Below are 8,454 nucleotides of genomic sequence, written 5' to 3'. Positions count from 1 at the left end.
CTCCCTCCCTCCCTTTTTTCTTTCTTTCTTTCTTTCTTTCTTTCTTTCTTTCTTTCTTTCTTTCTTTCTTTCTTTCTTTCTTTCTTTCTTCCTTTCTCTTTAACCAACCATTTTTTTTTAAGTAGGCTACTTGGTCTAATACCATAATAAATCAATTCAGTATAACAAGCTATTTGCATTACACTGGCTGCCTGACTTCCAGACAGCTGTGGTCTATGAGATTGCTCACAGCTATAACAGAAAATAAGCAAGGTGCTATCCTCAGTAAGTCACAAGAAACAAGAAACAACGCAGAAGTCATAAGGCCCGGTAACTCCAGGCCTTATCCAGTTCCATCAGAACTGCAGAGTACGACTCTAAAATGAGAGAACTTGACACAAGGTCATGGCAATTGAGTCATCTTGAGCAACATCATCAGAGTGGTTAAGGCAGAAATTGCCCCTCATTGAGTAAGATCGTGGGAGAAATCTTTAGGACATAGTGACCAATTTGTGGTTACACTAAGTTCTTCAGTGCAGTTAGAAGTGTGTGTGTGGGTGGGCGGGGTGTTAGCCAAAGAAGTAGCCCTTCCTTTTCTCTTGGGAGTTCCTGTGCATCAGTTAGAGTATAAATATGTTGCTCTCAGAGCAGAGGATGGCCACACTGTGTGTCTCCACCAGCACAGGAAGTTGTTATCAGCTGTCCAACACACAGCCCTAGATTCTCTCTAGATCATGTGTTCAATACTCAGTCACCTGTCTGAGTCCAGGTAGGGAAAGGTTAGCTCTAAGTACTTTTAAAGAAATGTGGTCAATGACAAGAGATCACAGATTGGAGACTTCAGAACTGAGGTTGGGTGGGGACCGTTTTACGTGCTTCCTGTTATGGCTGTGGGTGTAGTAATATTACTGTCGAGCCATTGCTCAAGCTCACGTCTACCTACAGTGCATCTTAAAAATATGGGGAGGACCTGGATTTCTACATCTGACTCAGCAGAATGAGGATGGGGGCGCACCTCATTGTATTTGAGGCAAATATTCCCTGGGTTGGCAGCGGGAAAAGTAAAATGTGTGCAAGCAAGATGACTCAAAAGTCTTCTGATGTCTGACTCAGAACCAGTGGGTTAAAGACTTTTGTAGCTACTGATCTGGCCTTTGCACAGTGTGCTTAGGCAAGTGTTGAAAGGAAATGATCTCATAAGATGAGCAGGTAACTATATTACTTCCACCAGGAAACCATGATACAGTCATGGCACTGAAACTTAGATACGGAAGATTTGTCTGTCTCAACGTGTTCTTCACCCTCACACAGAGATGTCACAGGTTCTTATTTGTTCATCATTCAGAAAATGCACTTCTTGTTCATCTCAGACTATTGAGCTGTGTATTCCCAAACTTTTATAATCTTCATTTGTAATCTGAAACTAACTACAAGTCTGGTATCAGGGTTTATAAAATATGTTCGTGTGTGTGTGTGTGTGTGTGTGTGTGTGTGTGTGTCCGTCCCCTGCCCTGCATTTTGGTTATCAAGACGACAAGGTTTCTCTGAGTAGCCCTGGCTGTCTATTGACCAGGTTGGCCTGAAACTCACAGAAATCCTCCTGCTTCTGCTTCCTGAGTGCTGGGATTAGAGATGAGCACCACCACTGCCTGGCTGTTCTCTCTTACCTTTGCTAGAAAGTCTTGGTTTTATGCTTGCTGTTACTTTTATTGGATTTTATTTTTATATCTATAGATGGTGGGTTTAACCCTATGCTCCATTTAACTTCAGGGTCTTGAGTTCTTAGCTAAGCATAACGAGGAGTCCAGTTTTCCATCATTTCAAGTCCTCAGACGATACGCTTCTGTAGATGATGATGGGCATACTGTAGACAGCTTGGTCAGTACCTTCTCAACAAGGTGGGTATGGGCAACCTGCTGCTGCTGCAGATGTTGCTTCCTCCTCCTCTTCCTCCTCCTCCCCTTTCTCCTCCTCCTCCTCCTCTTCCTCCTCCTCCCCNTATGAACTAACCAGTACCCCGGAGCTCTTGACTCTAGCTGCATATGTATCAAAAGATGGCCTAGTAGGCCATCACTGGAAAGAGAGGCCCATTGGACAAGCAAACTTTATATGCCCCAGTACAGGGGAACGCCAGGGCCAAAAAGTGGGAGTGGGTGGGTAGGGGAGTGTGGGCGGGGGAGGGTATGGGGGACTTTTGGGATAGCATTGGAAATGTAAATGAGGAAAATACCTAATTAAAAAAAAACTAGTTTTGTTTGTATTCTCATTCTCTCTGCCTCTTTCTCTGTGTCCGTTTCTCTGTCTCTGTCTCTATCTCTCTCTTAGTATAAGCTACTTATTAGTCACAAAAACACACATGAGGTAAAATGAAAGTAGCAACTCAAAATTAATCAACAGCTTCTATGTGAACAACTTGAGTAAACATTTTAAGGATGCTCTCATTATCCCTATTGAGCTCTTTGCACCCAATGTGGGTTCCTTTGTACTGCCCACTCGGAGGTGGAGGGGGACCAGTGTTGTTGCAGCTGAAGTCCAAGGCGAAGCGGCACCGCTGCTCAGTAGTTTCCGGAGGCTAGTCCACGAGAAGCCTGAATTGATGTTCCGGAAATTGAAGGACAAAGAGATGTCTCTAAGAGAATAAGGTAATTGCAGTGAAACACAAGCAAGCGATCAAACCAGACAGAGGGGAATTTTCCTATTCTGAAGGAAGAGCAGGACAAAGAGTTTTGCAGTTTCCAGAAGCAGCAATAGCTGTTCTTTGCTTCTTAAACAAGGATCAATACTTTTCCAGCAGGATGAGCAAACACACACAGCCTGGGGCCAAGTCTGTCTGGCTGTCTTTCTTTAGAAATAAACGGGGCTGAAATGTATCCAGGCGGGTTTATTTAACCATTGACTATGGCTGCTTTCCTACTGTAGAGACAGAGTTGAGGAACCCTGATAGACTGTATGTCTCCTGCAACACCGGAAACATTTACTCTAATGTTCTTTAAACAATGTTTGCTGGCTCCCTGTGCTGTGCTGGTGTTGTTATCAAATACAGTTTAGGCTATTTTATCTCAATCCGATATTCAGAAAATTATTTCTGTGGCTTCTGTCTCATAAATTTTGTACAATGTTCTAAGAGTTATACATTAAGTCAATTCTTGAATAGATGATGGTGTTTAAAGTCATTATAAAGAGATCAAATATTCCTGTGATTTCTAGTCATATGTCTTTTACATCACAGAAAAAAAAACCTCAAAATAGTTTTCTTAAGGACACAGACTAAATCATTATTTTAATATAGATTCTGGGCAGCATAGTTCTCCTCCTCCTCCTCCTCTTCCTCCTCCTCCCCTTTCTCCTCCTCCTCCTCCTTCCCCTTCCTCCTCCTCTTCTTCTCCTCCTCCTACTTTTCTCTCTTTCTCTCCCTCCCATCCTCCCGCCCTTCCCTCCCTCCCTCTCTCCCTTCCCCTCACTCCCTTTCTCCCTTCCTTTTTCTCCTTTCCTCTTTCCTCTCCCTGTCCCCCTGACCCTTGTTTGCTCCCTCCCTTCTTCCACTCTCCTTCTTTCTTTCCTACCTCCCTCTCTTTTTTCTCTGAAATATTGCACTGCCTGGGTCCTTCTTTAATTAAAGGAGAACTACCAGGAGTCAATCCTGGGTCGTGTCTTTATTGGAAAGTACTCTAGAAAGTTCTAAGACTGAGCTATTAGCAACAGTTAATGTTAATTGAAGCATTTCAAGTCTGACTGTGACTTTGAGAAAAAAATCAATACTCTCTATATTGATGGTTCTCAAACTTTGGTGGTTACTATGAATTAGTCACACCAATTAGCAAACACGACAAATAAAGTATGGCCATGTTTAAGAACTGTCACTGTACCCCTCTGATTCAAAGTATGGTATCGCCCTGGGACTTGTTAAGACATCAGTTTTATGGCAAGCTCATCTGCAGTTGCCTTTGTCACATTAAAGTTTTATTGACACTCTTGAAACCTTGCAGTTTTCATCTTAAATGTTGGAGTTTGCTATTTTATCTCTTATTTGAATTCTTTCAGTTGTGGTCAGAAAGCAACAATGTAAAGGAGTAATTCTAAAACGTCATTTCCAAAAACTATCCAGGTCTTTCCAGGGAGGGGATGACTTGTGTGCCATCTTTAAATGTTTGTCACTCTTCTTTCTCTTCTGCCTGATCTTGCACATGTTTGGTGACTGCAGGAGAAAATGCGAGGGAGGCAAAAGCCTCATGTTCTTCGTCTAAAAATGAAATGACACTCTGAATATGAAATATGAATTGCTTAGAGATGCTTTGACACTTTGCAGTGTGGGAGGAGAGGGTGGCAACCAGGGTGCTCCCTCAGAGCAGGTTAGCTCTGCTCTGTTGGAACAATGGTGTTCCCCGGGATGGCAAGATCATCCTGGCGCCTCCTCCGACTCTCCAGAAACAGCAACCTCCTCACAAGACAGAAGATTTGTTCTTAAGAAAGAGTTTTAGTACAGAGAAGCCTGGTAAATAGATTTCTACTTAGGGTGAGTCACAGCCACTTACCATTGAAGCAATTTTCTACATGTGATGGGTTTTTAGAATTTGCATTCACTCCTGCAGCACTGTGTCAGAGAAACGAGTGTTGAGCCTGAAAGCTGTCTGTGCATATTGCTCTTGTTCTAGAATTTTCCTGTCTCGTCAGCCCCTGCCTCATTCTTTACTCTAAGCCCATCCTAAACTCTATGCAACTACATTATATTCTGCATGTCTTGTACCTTATACATGCACATGTGAGAGTGCACACATGCACACGCACACGCACACACACTGTGTGTGTGTGCAACTTATAGACTTCCTGGGTCCTCTTCCCATAGGTGTTTCTCTCAGCTTATAGTAGGCTATTGGAGGGGCAGCTTCTACAAGACTCATCAAATAAGCACAGCCACAGGAATGTAGTCAATATTTGAGGATTATTTTGATGTAATGTGAGTGGAACTTAATATGCAAAATTTCATCTAATTCTCAAAAAACAAATGAATCTCCCCCCCCCCCAGAGTCAAATATCAGCTCAAAAATTGTCCCCAGTGTTCATACTTTGCACTCTTAGAAAAACAAAAGCCCTGTAAATGAGGGTCTCTTGATAAAATGAAGGAATTTAATGTGGTTCATAATAAAGATTTTAAGCAAAACAAATAATTTATCATGGTACAATGAACTTCTTCACACTTACCTACTAACTAGTACCTTCACCAATAGTTTTTATATTTTTCATCCATATTTATTTTCTTGAGACAACTTCAAGTAAATTTCGGATGTCCTAATGTCAGACACTATTGCATTTCTATAGAAGGCTAAGTGGTGATCTCACAAAGGCACTTCCACATTCTAAGTCCCTGAACCTGTGACCAGTACTGTTTCTTAAGAGATGGAATGCTACCTTATTTGAAGTCTTTACCAGTATAATTACCTCAAAGATATGGAGATGAAGAAATCACCATGAATTATCTATGTAGGCCCTGCATCCAATAGCAAGTCTCTTTGCAGGAGGAATGTAGAGCAAGGTTTAACATACACAGAAGACAAGGGGACAGTGTGAAAATAGAAGCCATATATGGGGGCTATCAGCCACAAGCCAAGGATAGTGTGGAGGCAGCAGAAGTTGGGCCAAGTAAGGGCATATTCTCTTTCAAAGGCACAGGAAGGGACACCATCCAACACCTTGATTTTATGTGCATGCTACTAGAACTGAGAAGCAATGAATGGATGGATTTTTGCTGTTTTGCACCAGGCTTCTTAGAATTTGCTACAGCATCCCTGGGAACTAGTACCACCTGCTATAATCCATATGCATCATAAATAAGGATATTCTTCTACATAAATACAGTACAGTGATCACATATAAGAAAACTGACTCTAGTGACCTGATTTTGCTAATACCTTGGTGTTAATGCTCCCCAGAAGTCGCCTCAGAATGTTTTTATGCGACCTATTAAAGAATAATATAGCACATTTGGTTATTATTCCTTGTAAGTATTTTTTTCCTCTAGAAAAATGTCCCCTTTATCCTTTCCACCCTGTTTCCATGGCACTGACAAATTACTCACATTATAGAAGTACCCCTTGGATAGAGTGAGAGGCTGTTGCAAGTGGTGGTTCTGCTGAGAGGTTTCCAAAGCTCACTGAGTCCTGTACCACTTCTAACAGTCTCCCCGAGGGAAGGGCTAATGGGAGGCTGTGACAAAGGGGAGACATGTCTCTCCACTGGCTGACATTTTGGGGGGGCTTCTTCTCTCTTCTTACTGGGGAAGGTAACTAAGGTTCAGTACTTACTAGAGGGGAGGTAGAATAAACAACTATCCCACTGAAACCATGGTTCTACACACACACACACAAACGCACACATGGTTATGATGATATGATGTCTGTAGGTTGAAGACCCAAGGAAGATAGTGGTATGGCTCATTCTGAAATGGGAGGCCTGAGAAGCAGAAGGGCTGGTGCTATAAATCACAGGCAAAGAGTAGCAGAAGATCAGAATGCAGCTGAACTAAGAGAGTTCCCCATTTCTTGTCTATTGTTCTATTTATCCCTTCAGTGGAGAGAGTGATACCTACTCATAGTCAAGGAAGGCAGTCTACTTCACAGAATCCATCAGCTCAGACTTTGACCCTATACTAAAGCATATTCATAGACATACTCAGAAATAATGTCTAGCAGAATATTTGGATACCTTGTCATCCAATCAAGTTGAGGCATTAAATTGACCATCATGTATGTTGTAATTGGCACTGACCCCAAAGTCCTTGTATTCCATGCAGGTCTCACTGAGACAAGAATATCACCTTTTGGGGCATTGTAAGCTGGTACAACCACTCTGGAAATCAATTTGGCAGTTCCTCAGATGATTGGACATAGTACTATCTGAGGACCCAACAATACCACTCCTGTGCATATACCCAGAAAATGATCCAACATGTAATAAGGACACATGCTCAACTATGTTCATAGCAGCCTTATATATAATAGCCAGAAGCTGTTAAGAATCCAAATGTCCTTCAACAGAGGAATGGATACAGAAAATGTGGTACATTTACACAATGGAGTACTACTCAGCTATTAAAAACAATGAATTCATGAAATTCTTAGGCAAATGGATGTAACTATAAAATATCATCCTGAGTGAGGTAACCCAGTCACAAAAGAACACACATGGTATGCACTCACTCATAAGTGGATATTAGCCCAGAAGCTCGGAATACCCAAGATACAATTCATAGAGCACATGAAGCTCAAAAGGAAGGAAGACCAAAGTGTGGGTACTTCGGTCCTTCTTAGAAGGAGGAACAAAATACCCATGGAAGGAGTTACAGAGACAATGTGTAGAGCAGAGACTGAAGGAAAGGCCAAACAGAGACTGCCTCACCTGGGGATCCATCCCATATACAGTCACCAAACCCAGACACTATTGTGGATGCCAACAAATGCTTGCTGACAGAAGCCTGTCATAGCTGTCTCCTAAGAGGCTCTACCAGTGTCTGACAAATACAGAGGTGGATGCTCTCAGCCAATTATTAGCCTGAGTACAGAGTCCCCAGTGGAGGAGCTGGAGTAAGGACTGAAGGGGCTGAAAGAGCTTGCAGCCACATAGAAGGAACAACAATATGAATCAACCAGTATCCCCAGAGCTCCCAGAGACTAAACCACCAACCAAAGAGTACACATGGAGGAACTCATGGCTCTAGCAACATATGTAGCAGAGGATGGCCTTGTAGGGCATTAATGGGAGGAGAAGCCCTTGGTCCTGTGAAGGATCTATGCCCCAGTGTAGAGGAATGACAGGGCCAGGAAGTAGGAGTGAGTGGGTTGGTGAGCAGGGGCAGGGGGAAGGGCTGGGGATTTTCGGAGGGGAAACCAGGAAAGGAGATAATATTTGAAGTTTTAAAAAAAGAGAATATAATTTAAAAAAAAGAATATCACCTTTTGGAGTCTATTCCTTTGTAAATGTTAGGCACTTCCATGGAAAACATTGCCCGTCTAGAATTTGAACAAAAATGCCTTATGTTGCTATGAACTGTTTTTTTTTTTACCTTACACATGGCTTGCCTACTGATTACACACAGAAAGGGATTTGATGCTAATGGGAGTTTAACAATGAAAGCCTTCACCTGCTTTCTATTTTCACACAGGACTAGATAACAAGGAGAGAACTAGAGTGGAGAACTGAGGGCTTAGCCATCAGTATTGGCATTCATTATGTACCTGGAAGGAAGAAAGGTGAAGCTTCTGAGACTCTTGGTTGAGAAGAAGAACTCTGAAAGAGAAATGATGGCCCTATTTCAAATGTTCCTCTGGGGTTTCGTGACCTTCCCTAGATCAACTATCATTGTCTCCTGAGTGGCTCAAGACCAAGAAATGTCCTCTTGTCACTGTCTCACAGCCTGCAATGAGGTATTCTTTCCTGACTCTTGTTTGACTTATGGCTGCCTTTGGGTATTTATTGACCGGA

General features: G+C 42.4%; 1 long non-coding RNA gene across 1 annotated transcript in view; it reads right to left on the bottom strand.

Annotated features, from left to right (window-relative positions):
* LOC110297099 overlaps positions 1–5,268 on the bottom strand; it is a 40,755-nt gene extending 35,487 nt beyond the window's left edge. Inside the window, exon 1 of the long non-coding RNA XR_002378248.1 lies at positions 5,179–5,268. This is a non-coding gene — a long non-coding RNA (uncharacterized LOC110297099). The remainder of the gene's footprint in view (positions 1–5,178) is intronic.
* Between the last annotated feature and the right edge of the window lie 3,186 nt (positions 5,269–8,454).

Source organism: Mus caroli, chromosome 6, assembly GCF_900094665.2.
Source record: "Mus caroli chromosome 6, CAROLI_EIJ_v1.1, whole genome shotgun sequence".
NCBI classification, from domain to species: domain Eukaryota; kingdom Metazoa; phylum Chordata; class Mammalia; order Rodentia; family Muridae; genus Mus; species Mus caroli.
This window is presented reverse-complemented; position numbering and strand designations above follow the sequence as displayed.